Source organism: Sorex araneus, chromosome 5, assembly GCF_027595985.1.
Source record: "Sorex araneus isolate mSorAra2 chromosome 5, mSorAra2.pri, whole genome shotgun sequence".
Classification (NCBI taxonomy): domain Eukaryota; kingdom Metazoa; phylum Chordata; class Mammalia; order Eulipotyphla; family Soricidae; genus Sorex; species Sorex araneus.
Window position 1 is genome coordinate 188,037,438 of NC_073306.1, and position 15,035 is coordinate 188,052,472.

The 15,035-nt window shown below is 36.3% G+C and overlaps 1 protein-coding gene across 27 annotated transcripts in view; it reads left to right on the top strand.

Moving 5' to 3' along the window:
• ADGRL3 (adhesion G protein-coupled receptor L3) overlaps positions 1-15,035 on the top strand; it is a 988,077-nt gene that overhangs the window by 176,630 nt on the left and 796,412 nt on the right. For all 27 annotated transcript variants that reach the window (XM_055139571.1, XM_055139575.1, XM_055139572.1 and 24 more), the window contains exon 3: positions 4,166-4,234. The gene's annotated coding sequence lies outside the window, so the exon portion shown is untranslated. The remainder of the gene's footprint in view (positions 1-4,165; positions 4,235-15,035) is intronic.

The window sequence follows — 15,035 nt, forward strand, 5'->3', positions numbered from 1 at the left end:
TGTTATGGAAAGACAAAATGACTAATTCCTGAGATACTCATTTAAATAAGCTTATGTTATGTCATTATGGACAACTTCATCAAGTATGGGTAGTAAGAATAAGTAGTATGCACTCTATATTTGGATGACTTGCATTCCCATTTTGGCTTTGCTTCTCAGTTTCTCAGAATATTTATTTGTATTTTAAGTGCAGAATGTTCATTCACATTTGAAGATATTTATAAATTAAGTAGACAATGTAAAGCATTTGGACACAGAAAATGTAGCTTAAATGGGAATATAACATTAAAAAAAGTCAGGGTTCAAAAGTTAAAATACTTTAAGAAATATGCAAGGTGGTGTGGGGGTGGTGGGAGGGATCCTGGGACCACTGGTGGTGGAAAATGGGCACTGGTGGAGAAATGGGTACTCGATCATTGTATGACTGAAACACAAGCACGGAAATTTGTGGTCTGTAACTGTACCTCACAGTGATTCATTAATAAAAATTAAAAAAAGAAATATGCAAGGTTAGTCAATTTCTGTCTCTCCCATTTTGTTCTTATTCCTCAATCAGAATGTAAATGTAAACTCTGTTATTTATTTTTTTATTTGAGGCACTGTAATTTATTGTTATTGTTATTGTACTATTATTGGTAGAGTTTCATACATATGATGTTCTGTCAGCACACTATTCACCAGACTGCATACACTTCTCTCTGCTATTATGTCAGCGGCTCTCCCTGCCCCAGTACCCACTGGGATGCCCCCACCAAGATTTGTTTATCTGACAGCTCTTGAGTCCATAGTTCTTTGAACAGTGCTGGGCATTGAGTAAATACTCGATGGAAGAATGAATGAAATTCTCTGATTTGTTGTGTTGGGATCAGAACATTTGTCATGACTTACATTTATGATACATTATTTTATAGAATTGGTGAATCAAGTCCCATGTTGTTTTTATTTATTTTTTGGTTGGAGTTTGTTTATGCTCAAGGACTCTTCTCAGTTCTGCACTGAGGGGTCATTACTGGTGGTGCTCAGACAACCATATGCAAGTGTGCCCTGGATTAAACTGGGACTGGCCAGTTGCGAGGCAAGGAAACTAACCCCTGTAGTGTGTCTTTCCCTTTCATATGTTATTTTAATTTTTAATTTACGTATGTTTGTTTGCAGGATTTTTAAGCGTGGATTAACTTCACTTTTATTGTACACTTAAGGCGATCAAGTACCCATTCCCCAAATATTTCCAAGTATTTCACAAGACTTAGCATGAGTTACAGTAATTGCTAGTGAATTGCTTTTCATGATATTTTTGAAAAGAAATAGAAATGTAAAAATATATTTGCATGGGTTCCTTGACTTTAAAGACACACTGGAATTTTCTCTTTCCCATGATTGCATTTCCCACGGTCATCAGATTTCTCAGAACTAATTCTGGTAGTTTAACTAGCAAGACCTGGTTCCACTCTACTCAAAAACTAGTCAGTTCAGAGACTTGGGTTTTAGTAGCTTAAAAAATAAAAAAAAAAAACCAAAAACCCTGTAAGAGCAAATCACAGGTTAGAAAAGATTTGCAGACAAAAAGTATCATTTTATATGATCCCCTTTTCTGCCCTTATCTAATTGTTTTCACCTCTCCAATCCTATGTACCTTTCTGTGTTCTACCTCAGACCGAATCTTTTTTCCTTATAGGAGGCTAGAGGTGACCCTAGCAAAGCTCCTTCTCTCATCTGTGCAGTCTCCTAACTCTTAAGTGTCTTAAGTGGCAGTAATTAATTGAAGCTTTGAGACATTGAATTGCCTAATTATAAACTAAGCTTGTTCTATTTTATGTAAAAAAAATGAAAAGGAAAAGAACCATTAAAGATAGCTATGCAAACAAATTGCAGGACACATGGAGTAATGTAATTTCCTTCTTGGTCTCAACTTATGAGAGCAGTAGTTTCTAACAAATAATCTTTGTATTTTTCAATCTAGTAATTTAAATATTTTGTTGACCCACTCAGCATTCGAACCCTATTTGGCCTTTTGTTTTTATAGATAGGGACTAAGCAAGTGGGCGAAGTCACGCTCCTTGTTTGCAACAATTCCTTCCAAGTCCCGGATGCAGCAGGATAACTGCAAGCATCAGGGAATGTATTATTGATTCTCTCTAGTGGACTAGATCGGCAGGTATAAGACAGAGCTTTGTGGATTTAGTCATGTCTTGATTTCAGAATGTGCTTCTTAAATGGGAGGGAAAAATTCTAAAAGGCCAAGGTCTGTGTAGGAGAGTTTTAAATATATAACCAATGATTGTTCAGATATATAATATTTTAAGATGGAATAAGTTTGTTCTTAGAAGCCAGTGAAAATCAACTTTTTAAAGAGCCGATAATTATTGAAGCCTTTTGATCAATGTGTTTGCAAGAATGCTGGTTCAGAGACCTTTAAAAAGTCGAATATAAAATGACTTTCAGTTTCCTATTCTCTTCAAGTATGCCTTTCGACACTGTTTAGAAAAAAAATAACATAGGGTTTGAAAGTATGCAAGACTAGAGGCAATTGACCCCGAAAGAACCCAGTGTGGTGGCAGTAGCCTGGGGTGCAGTTGGGGGCACTTTCTCCTTGTTTAAAGAAGGTAGACTTTCAGGAGGGTTTTTCTCCTGGCTTTTGGGTGACATTCCGCAATGTTCAGGAGTTCTTCCTGGCCCTGCACTCAGGAATTTCTCCTGGTGGTGATCAGGGAATCATGTGGGATGCGGCGGATCTGACTAGGATCAGCTTTGTGCCAAGCAAACACTACCTGCTGTACTATCACTCCAGTCCTTTTCAGGAGGTTTGTTGAGTGACCTTTTTTTTTGTTCCTGAATATAAGGTGGTAGGCCAGATTTGCTCGAGAACATCTGATACTGCTAGTTACATTGCTTTATGTTTGGTATTCTCATATAAAATTATTGCTGAATATTTTGAGTACTTTTCAGATTCATCTAATGGTATCTTATAGTACTTTTGTAAAGAGCTCGATTTTAATTTGTTATTAATGTTTATAATTTCTAATATCCAGTTCCTTATCTATGTATGTGTCTGATTCCAAGATAAAAGATGGATTTTCTGGGCTAGAGCAATAGCACAGTGGATAGGGCATTTGCCTTGCACTCGACCAACCCGGGTTTGATTCCCAGCACCTCCTATGGTCCCATGAGTACCACCAGGAATAATTCCTGAGTGTATAGCCAGGAGTAACCCCTGGCATCGCCTCTGGGTGTGACCCAAAAAGCAAAAAAAAAAAAAAGGATTTTGTTGTTGTTTTGGCACATAAGTGTTGGCTTACTCTTTTGTTACTAGTATAATACTTAGAGCATAATAAATTAATAAATACTTAGTATCAAAGTGATTCCAAATGCAGTTGTTGTTTATAAAAAGCATATAGACAAATAACTTAAAAAATTAAAAACTGAGGGGACTGTTCCAGAACTATTAGAAAACATTATAATCCCAAAGAAAAAACTTTCATAAAGGTAACTGTTTTGGAAGGTTACATTTGGGGTGTGTTGATTATTAGTTAAATAATAAAATAGAAAGTGATGGTGGTTTAAATAAAATTAAAATAAAAATACACTGCCAATTAAGTTTTCTATTTTTTAAAATCAAATTGATTGGCATATGTGTACTTTTATATATACATATGTTTAGTATATATGTAATTATTTTGTATGTCCATTCATGTACCTATCTATATACAAATGTTTAAAACCATCCCATGTTCTTAGATTTTGGTATTTTTTGAGGAAACAGAATTTTTTTAAAAACAATTCTCAAAAGTTATTTTTAAAATGTGTTATTTTAATGGGTAGATATTTAAATGCCATTTCTACCAAATTTAATTATTTGTTTATACTGCTGGGGATCAAATATGCAAGGCCAGTACTTTATTTCTCAGCTACATACCAGGCCCTTAGCAAATTTGTGAACTTTTACCAGTGAACATTATAAGAAATTACTTTATAATGTGGGAAATTGTATCACATGTATATTAAATGTTTTGTCTTACCTTTTCTATGCTACTATAACCTAAGCACTGTAAAGGAAAAAATACATCTGGAAAGTAATAAGATATACATCAATCTAATTAAATAGTTTGGAAACTAAAGCCATAAAATAAATTATGTAATTTTTCTCATTATATATTTTTTTTTACAGAAATGATTGCATATTCAGTAAACCGGAGGAAAAAAGCATGGGATTTTAGCAACTGAAGATCAAATCAAGGTAATGAGTAGATTATTGTTGCATATGGTAGGTTACTAATTTCAAAGTATTTTAATACATTTGTATTAAAATTTGTTTATGATCTGTCATTGAAAATCCAGCCACTGTTAAGTGAGTTATTTGAGTTCTCTCTTTTGGGGGAGGACAGCCTGATGTTTATTTGTTAATAAATTTATAAGTAATACAGTTCAGAGTATTGGATGTCATTAAGGAATATATGCCAGATTTTTGTCTGGTTGGTCTTTTTGGTGGGCAGCTGGGTCACCCCAGCAGTGCTCAGTGGCAAAGTTCAGGGGAGCATATGTGGTACCTTGGTTCATGCTTCCATACTAAGGTTTAATTTCTCCACTTCAATGTTATCAGTAGCTTTAAGGGTATATTGCAAGTTATGAGAATAAAACTCAGAATCTGGTGCTCAGGGCTTACTTGTGGCCCTTCATTCAGGAATCACTCCCGGCAGTGCTCTGGATAACATATGTGGTGCCTGGGAATCGAACCCTGGTTTGCCACATGCAGGGAAGCATCCGGCCTCCTCTACTTTCTCGACAGTCTTTGAAGCTGCACCATTTTACAGTCCTGTCGGAAGTGTATGATATATTCCAGTTTTGACATATTGTTGCCAAAACTTATTACTTTGCCATTTTTTTATTATAGCCATTTTAATGAGTGTCAAGTTATATCATTTTGGGTTTTATATGTAGTAGGTTTTAATTTTTATCACTGTATCCCTGTCATCCCATTGTTCATCAATTTACTTGAGCAGGTGCCAGTAATGTCTCCCTTCACCTCAGCCCTGAGATTTTAGCAGCCTCTCCTTCCTGTTTTTCCCAATGATTGGAGGCTCTTTTCAGGGTCAGGGGGATGAGACCTGTTATTTGTTAATGTATTTGGCATATCGAATATGCCACGGGGAGCTTGCCAGGCTCTTCCGTGGCTTAATCCCATATTTGAAAAAAATAATAGCCAGTTCTAGAGTGGGATGTCTGGGCAGAAGGCACACTCATTTCAGGGCTGGTGACAGCGACTGCTCTGGGCGTTCTGTTTTGTGAGGATTTGCTCTGTCAGAACTAAGCCTTCCCACCGAGGTCTCCAGGCCGCTCCCCACCTCCACCTCATTTCTGCCGATCAGCCTGTCTCACCAGCTACAAACCCACGTGAAAACACTCTTCCTTAACACCCTTTCAACCACAGCCTGAATTTTAGGGAGAAGCGGGGTTAGTGGGGTTCGTGGGGCAGTGGGAACATTCGGTGCCAGGGAGCGAACCCAGGTCTCTCACATATGCAGAGTATTTGCCGTACCTCTTGATCCACACACACCACTAAACCACTCCTTGACTTTTTGGCACACCCAGTGATACTCAGGGCATCTTTTAGGCTGTATGCTCAGGGATCACATCTGGCAGGCCTTGGAGGGCTCTATTGGGTCCGGGATTTAACCTGGGTTGACTTCATGCAAGGCAAGCACCTTGCCTACTGTACTATTGCTCCAGTCCCGCCCAGTCACTGACTTTTCAGTCCCAGTCTGAAAATAAACATAGATTCTAGCTCCGAGTCTTATATTTTCAACTGTTGGTGGAATCAAGATTTCCCTGAAGAAGAAATTCTTGGGACTGTACGGCTCCAGGGCCCGGCCCGACAGCTCCTTACAGCCTCTTTGGCCAGCCCTGCAGAAGCACCAGCTCTGTTCTGCCTTCCAGAGACGCCCTCTACCTGCTGGTGCCTGACCCCACATGTGTGGGGTCCCTTTATTAGGAGGAATAAGTGACCTTGTCCCCATGGTCCTTATAAGGGCCACCCCAATTCCTCTCATAATAGGTAAAGGTGTTTGATGTCTTTTGCTCCAACTCCCTGGTTCAGGCACATGCCCAGAACTGCACAAACAGCATCATGTGAACATGAGATTGTGAGACTGAGCAGGTGAGGCTATTAGTTTTTTTTAAATTAATGTGTGTGTGTGCAGGAGACCATATGGGGCACTGCACATCAAACCAGGGTCAGTCACACGAAAGCAAATTTCTTGATCCCTGTACTATCCCCTTGGCTCAATTACAGTGTTTTTATGTTTTGAGTATCTTAATATACTGATGATAATGATTAATAGCATGATTGTCCGTTTGAAATTAGATAGATTTTAAACAGTTGATTTTATGAACTTAAAAGTAGGAAATGAAGATGGGACTGAAGCGATAGTACAGTAGGTAGGGTGTTTGCCTTGCACTCGGCCTACCCGGCTTCAATTCCCAGCGTCCCATATGGTCCCCTGAATACTGCCAGGAGTAATTCCTGAGTGCAAAGCCAGTAGTTGCCCCTGCGCCTTGCCATGTGTGACCCAAAAAGACAAAAAAAGTATGTGTGTATATATATATATAAAGTGAAGAGGGCACAAGGGGCAACCTATCTAACAATGTTATAATATTATGGGTAACTATAAATTTTTGTCCTTGTATATGGTCAATCTGATTTTAATACCTCACAGCCAAACAGAAGTGATATCTGAGTACGGAACAGAGAGTAGACCCTGAGCACAATCTACTGTGGCTCCCAAACCAGACAATTCATTAAATGAAGATGATCTCATAAGTACCTTTGACAATAAAACAAGATAGAACTGCTATTGTGATTATTTCTATTATAGGATAGTTTTCAGATTCATTATATGATATTAGCATGCTGAAAATCTAGCATAAGGCTCTGAAGTAAGGATTTTTTCCGTATCATATGTGTTAAAATTTTCTTGAGAATATACTGTCTTTGTGACAGAATATAGTAATATGAACAGCAGAATTTTAACTTAATTTTTGAAATATATACACAGTTGTCTCAGGGTTTTCTATAATATTTACAATTCTACTCAATCTATTTATTTATATATAGATTTCCATTAAACTTTGTAGTATTAGATTGTTAGATTGAAGCCTTTTGAGATTCCTGCAAAAAAGAAACAAAAATCACTGGAATAACTCTGATTCTTTTAAAAAAATGTCTAATATTAACACAAGAAAGTTAGATGTCAGCAATAAAAATGTATTACCCTTGTAACCAGTACTGTTAGAAAATAACATTAAAATACTGTTTTAATAAAAAAAAATGTTAGAACATATTAGGCAAAAAATTACTTCATAATTGGACAGCATACATGTATTTCCAATAATTATTTGTGATACTTCATAGATAAGATTTTTTTTAAATCTGGCATCTTGATAGACAGTTTACACAAGTAAGTTCTTTTTTTGTTGGACAATTCTGCTTAAGCAAATGCACTATATTGTGTATGCACCATCAGAACTCAATATACAGGACGTGTCTACCCCCCCCCCCCGATAAATTATTTCTTGCTCCATAGTAGTACATTTCTGTCCTGTCTAACTCATGATAACCTTTTGATTGTATTTTAATAAAAAAGAACTAAGAAACATCTGAGAGGAAGCAAAGTTTAAAGACAGAATCTATATATGACCTCGGGGTGTTACATATGCTGTCTCTTTCAGTTTCCTCCTCTGTGATGCAGTGTTCACAAAATTCTCTGTGACAGCATATGGAATAAGACTTGGCATATCGAAGCACTCTGGAAGTGTTTGTAAAACAAATTACAAATGTACGAGCCTCAAAGTAAAGATCTATTGGAGAAATGATTTAACTAGTGCCAACCTAGTTTTCAAAATAATAAAGACTGTTCAGAAACAACACTCTCACAAATTGTTTGCTTAATGGTTGCATTCTTCTATTTCCTTCGGCACAGATCCTTTAAATAATTCTTGAGTTTTCTTTGTGTGCACTGCATTTCAGTAGTCTTTGTCCAGTTACTTTGGAGTACCTCCTTAGTTACTGCTTTTGTCCAAATCCAGATTCTTGCCTCCTCTTCTCCGGAGATTTATGTCTCTTCCTTTGCTCACCCTAGGGTTTTCATTGTGCAGAAGTCCGAGACCATCTTCAGCTTTTGTGTACTGCAGTTACCCTGGCTTCAGTGTTCTTCACTGAGCACACACGGCCTTTTAACCCTGATCTTTAGCCTTCACCCAATCCTACTTTCTCCAGTTCTTCACATTTTATTTACTGGGCTTTGGATATTTGCCTGTTTTTGTGGCAGCCTTCCCTAAACATCCTGTTGAAAAGGAAAACTGCACAAGGAAGCCCTCTCCACTTCACCCTTTGGTTAATTTTCTCCAAAGTTCATACCACATTCGACAAAATTGTTTTGCCTTTTCCCATTAGTATATTCTAAATATTTCTTTAGAGCATTTTTTTAAATTTCTAGTTTCATGTGACTTTTAGATTATTGCCTTAAGAAATAGGCCTCCTTCTTGGATTTTTATATGAGAAAGTTACATCTTGAGGTCTCTTGCAAGTGTCTGTGTAATTCAAAGTAGGTGGACTTTCTGGGAAGATTTGCAGCAATGCAGAAGAGATACAATGAAGGTCTGATTTAAGACAGCACTATTGGTGACTGAGTGGAAATAACTTGCACACTAGAATATTTAGGAGATAAAACTTTTCGGTTTTAGTGATTGCATTTTAAATAATGGGCATAAGTTCTAAGTGGGATGAGTCTCAGGTTTGAAGCCAGCAACTCATTGGTTCATGGTGCCTCGCACTAACCATTAGCAGCGGTACTTTTAGTGACTTTAATAGAAATCACGCTCCTTTAGTAATCCTTCTCTTTGCAGAAATGATGTTCGGGAATTGATGTTTTTTGTAATCTCTAGTTAAGAATCATCTGTACAAATATAACACCTTGAACAGAAAGATATACATTTGATCAGGTTTTATATCTATTTGTGTATGAAATTTAGAAAGCTTTGATTTACTCTCAAGTTACACTTTCTAATTAATTTTAAAATCCTGGTCACAAAGTACAGCATGTAAGAAAAGGGCCATGGGCAGAGTTAAAGCACATTAATTATTCAGACAGTCATCCCTGGTTGTTCCATTCTTAGAGATATAGTGGCTGTTAGAATCTGTCAGCTGTATAGTTAGTGCCCTTCAGAATTTATATGCAGAAATGGTGACCTTTAGAAATTTGCATAAAGATAAGCTTGGCATTAGAATGATAGCTGCCAGTCATTTGAGCAGAGCAAAATTGTTAGGCACTAGTTAAATCATAGAATGGGTCATGAAAATGTAAACTGTAAATGGAATATTTACAGAACAACATATTTTTTACCAAAACAAAAGTAAAACCTGTTCAAACAGTTTTACAAAAGCTATAAGGAAGGTGTAACCTTCACAAAATACTCTTTGGAAGCCTGTGGGTATGTCTTTTTACTAACATACCTGCAAAAACATTTTATGACTTAAAATAACAAAGGAAAAATATATTATCAGAATTTATATTGGAAAATCAGAGTATACTTAGAAAATGTAGGAGGTACTTTAAGGAGAGAATGTTAGTATTGTTAAAATTCCACACTTTGAAATTATGTGAAAGTTGAGTTAATATTTTAATGCAACTTTTGACATGATATAATTAAAACATATGTATATATAATATGTACAAATAGATATTTTAATAGCATCATGCCATATTCACTCATCATAAATACATCTTTTGTAAATTTATATAGAATATTTATGCACTTTCTTCCTTGAATAGATTTTTAGCAGTGAAGATATTGGATCAGAGTATATGAATCTGATGAAAGTTTTCATATATTGTTGAAGTTTCCTCTCAGGCTTTACTTTCACAAATGATTTATTTACTTTTTTTTTTGGTCATTTAAAATTTTTGTATTTTAAATGTTTGGTGCAAGTTTGCAACTCAAGAAATGTCTTATTAAAGTTTATGAAAGTCATAAAAATAGTTTTTATTACAGCTATATATTTTCAACATTTTTGCATATTTAATTTCTATATATGGTAAGTTGTTTCCTATCACTTCGGCAATCACTCTTGACCTAAGAAATTCATGCTTTAGTACAATGCTGAGAACATAAAATTAATTAAATAAATAATAAAAGCGTTATTTGGAAAGATTTACCCTTCAAAATAAATATGTGATAAGATGGATGAATCTCAACCTAGCACTGTAACACTGTCATCCCATTATTCATCAATTTGCTTGAGCGATCACCAGTGATGTCTCCATTGTCAGACTTCTTGTTACTATTTTTGGTATATCAAATACACCATTGGGAGCTTGCCAGGCTCTCCCGTTGTGTGTGGGGGGATACTCTCAGTAGCTTGCCAGGCTCTCCCAGAGGGACTGAGGAACTGAACCTGGGTTGGCCTAGTGCAAGGCAAACGCCCAGCCCGCTATGCTGTAGCTCCAGCCAAAATTAACTCCTCATCTCTCTTTTTTTTTTTTTGTAACATGTGTCTGCCTATTTTATTTATTTATTTAATTTTGGTACCTCTAAGCTGTGATAAGGGGCCAGAGTCATTCCTGGCAATACTTGGCTTCTCGTGATGCTATTGAAATAGTGTCAATCTATTTTATTTTATTTATATATTTATATTTCTTTTATGCTTTTCTTTTCCATTTCCACGCTTTCATTCTTATTTTAACCCCTCTACGTAAATCTATTTAAAACACTATATCTTTTTCAGTTTTGACAAACCACTGATTTATAGTGCGGCTAGTCCTATTTCAGGATTTTCTCCAGTAACTATCTGTAGGTATACTTTGACTTAGTATTTTAAAGATAAAACAAAAAGACTAGTTAAGAATCAGACAACCAGAGCCACTTTTCATTGATACAGTAACACTGACATGCGTGAAATGTGATATCAAGGTTTCTTAACTCTATGTGCAAAAGGAGCCTGAGCAATAGCACAGCGGGTAGGGCATTTGCCTTGCACTCGGCCGACCCGGATTCGATCCCTGGCATCCCATATGGTCCCCCAAGCACCGCCAGGAGTAATTCCTGAGTGCAAAGCCAGGAGTAACCCTTGAGCATAGCTGGGTGTGACTCAAAAAGCAAAAAAACAAAACAAAAACAAAACAACTCTATGTGCAAAGCCTTGGACCAGCAGTAGCTTTGCCCTGACCCTTGTAACCTAACCTGATCTTTGTCTTAATTTTTTCACTGCTGCCTCTTATCTGCCATGGGAAAAATTTTTGATGGTCAAAGTTAGATAGACTGGTTTGTTCTTGTTAAATTGGAGATGCTAGAATAAAGTGTGGCTCTATGCTCTAAGTATTAGAGAATGGCGTTTTGTGCTGTAGGTAAAAGTACTTCTTACTGGCCAGTCATTTTTAGATGGATTTTTGTACATAAGAGAATGGTCACAATTTTAAAATTTGAGAATATATTAGTATTTTCTGTTTCTACACTTTTTTTTCTTTTTGGGTCAATGCACAGAGGTTACTCCTAGATCTGCACTCAGAAATTACCCCTTGTGGTGCTCAGGGGACCATATGGGATGCTGGGAATCGAACCCGGGTCGGCCACGGCCACATGCAAGGCAAATGCCCTACCCGCTGTGCTATTGCTCCAGCCCTCTTATGCATGTTTAAAAATTGTAACAAATGTATCCTTTATGTGAAAATAGGTATTGTCTCTCTGACTATCCATTACATTTTGATTGTGGTTCTTTGTGTGTGTGTGTGTGTGTGTGTGTGTGTGTGTATGTGTGTGCCCAATTTTGTAAGATTTAAGACTTGTGTAGTGTTTTTCTTATTTGCTTTATTTTGGGGGGGGTCACACCCAGCGATTCACAGAGGTCACTCCTGGCTCTGCACTCAGGAATTACCCCTGGCAGTGCTCAGGGGACCATATGGGATGCTGGGAATCGAACCCGGGTTGGCCGCATGCAAGGCAAATGCCCTACCCGCTGTGCTATCACCACAGCCCCTTGACTTGTGTAGTGTTTTCATCACCAAAAGTAGAGTATCAAGTTTTTTTTATTACCTAAAATAGTTCTTAACGCTGCTCCTCCTACTTTTTTTATTTTCTGGATGAAACTTATTTGTCCTACTGCCATCGTTCCAGGGGTGGGTGTTAGGGAAGGAGATTCTTGGTGATGCCTTGGAAATCTCCCTTCTCCAAGTGAGCAGACAGAAAGGACTCCCCAGTTGCATTGAGGCTACTCCGCACCCCATTCTTCATCCCACAACGCCCCCATCATTTACGTGCACCAAGTGAATGATATCCCCCACTTTGGAAAACAGTGCTGTAAGCTCAAACAACTGGAGCGCAGTTATTTATTCCTGTATTTTGAGTATATTTAGACTGGTATGTAAATGCATTATGCGCTCATTTTTCTTTTGATTTGTTTTGTTTTTCTTCTTAGATCACACCCGGTGATGTACACGGGTCACTCCTGGCTGTACACTCAGGAATTACCCCTTGTGGTGCTCAGGGGACCATATGGGATGCTGGGAATTGAACCCGGGTCAGCCTCGTGCAAGGCAAACCCCCTACCTGCTGTGCTATCCATCCAGGCCCTCATTTTTCTTTTGAAACTGACTTGGTCTCATCACATTCACTCTGGGATTCACCTCTGTGCTTTGCATCACTTGATTTATTTCTTCCTGGTTACTGAGCAGCATCCCATCGTGTGGTGGGTCACAGTTCATTTGTTCACTCCCCTGTTGAATAACCTTTAAGGTATTTCCAATATTTGGTGAGAGTATAGTTGCTGTAAACAGTCAGAAAAATGGACATAAAATTTCTTTATTTGAGGCCAAATACATAAGGGTTGGATTATTTGGTCTTGGAGTAAGTGTATTTATTGATTTTTTCGCTATTATCTGATCTTTTGTGCTAATCTAGTTTTGTTCTTATTTTATTTAAATCACTACTGTTATTATATAAGTTGGTGCTTAACAGATTTTTATCTTAAAGTATTATATTAATTTTTCATACTATCTTGAGTATATCAATTTTTCGTTTCTGACTTTAGATAGGAAATTTAGTAACTCAAGTAAATTTTCTGCTTGTTTAACTTTTATTTAGGTGTTTTTAATTTTACTCTGAATTGTTTCTTGTTTCCTGTCATAAATAGTAACTAATAACCATAGGAACTATAGCCTGACTGTTGTTGCTGCACTGAATATAATATTCAGATATTTTTCTATCCCTAAATAAAGTTCTCTTTCTTTTTACATAAAAAAGATTCCCATTGAGACAGTTTAAAATCTGTTCCAACAAATTTGCTCAGCTAACTTTTCAAGACAAGCAGGTTATGGTAAAACTCATTAAACAAAGGATAATAGTACTGAGAACTCAATATGAATCTTACACTGCATATTAAGATAGGGGCCAAAAGAACACTAAAAATTATAGTGAAATGTTTAGAAAACAAATTGAGGGCAAATTTGTCACTTATTAGAATAATCTTTTACTATGTAATTAAGGGCCCTTGAGTTAAGTATTTTATTGGTGCAGTTCCTATTATGACGAATTCTGGGTAAGGTTACCATCTCTCTGGGTCTGGTCTTGCTATTAACCTGCTGTGAGACCCAGGTCACATTATATAATCTCTCTGGGTTGTAGTATTCTCTTTAGCCCAATTAGTGAGGACAACACCATCTTATCCATAAAGGATATTCTTGTTCGGGGAAAAAAAAAAGGATGTTGCAACTCTATGAGGATCTTGGGTCATTAAGAAGAAAAACAGAGTTTGTATGAATGTTTAGTGTACACTGAAAATAAGACAAGGTCCAGTACATTTTAAAGGATTTAAGACATAGTAGCAATTTTGAGAATAATTTTAGACATTTAGAAAAATTCCACTAAGTATGAAAGATGTTCAAAGTATTGTGGAATTAATATCATAGACTTTCAAAAGTTTAAAATGTGGGTAAAATATATATTATGTTTTAGTGTGGCATGCCTTTATTAAATATTATAATTTATACATGAAAATTTCATAATGAGTTTTAAAATATTAATTTACTGACTATAGTTTCCTTGGTACTTACTGTTTAGTACATGTAAAATCATTATTTTCTGAAAAGAATAAAAAACTTCATCTGGAAATACAGAAAACTATTGATGTATAACTCATACAACTAGCTATATCATAAAAGCTTGATTATTATAGAACTATGTAAGAGGGAAGTGATTAGTTTTCTTAATAAAGAAGACCTTCAGAAACTTTTACGGCAGCAGAAATAGACAAGAAGGATTTTAGTACTAGAGAGCAGAGAATGGGCATTCTAAGATTTGTGTTCTGGCAAAGTCAAATTAGTTCTTAGAGAATAATAACTAATCTCTTTCGAGGGAGTATAATTTTTGAGATACAGTATTGTGGAAAGCTACATAAGAGGAAAACTGCAGACATATTAAGAACATCTATTATATATCATATGTTAGGATACTTTGTACCTAATATTGCAGACATTATTGTGATGTTTTTAAGTACAGCTTCTTTTGCAAGTGTGAGAGATGCATTAAAGGTCAGATAAGACCATCACGTAAAGAATGTGAAATTTGGAACTTATTCTTTGATGTTCTATGAAAATTTTTCCAACATGTGTGTTCTCATCATGAAGAAGTTCAAACAGTGAGTTTCTTTCAGGTTGCTTTACATAAGCCTTTGAAAGATACGCATTCAGAATTTACTTAGCCCAAGAAGACCGTCTTCTTTTTCCCTTTAAAACTTTATACTCTTTGCACTTTAAATAAATTTTCTTTCATCTTTACAATCCATCTAACATACAATGTGTATTTTTTTGAGTTCTAAAATGTATTAGTAGAACCGAATTTAATTGCTTAAAAAAGGAAATACAGAAATCGAATTCTTTGGTTTGGCTTAGTGCTGCCTTCAATATTCTGAGAACAATAATGCAATTAGCTAAAATGTTTATCCGCAAAATTTAATTCCTGGGGAGCATCTTCTCAAATTGCCTCTTATAAGT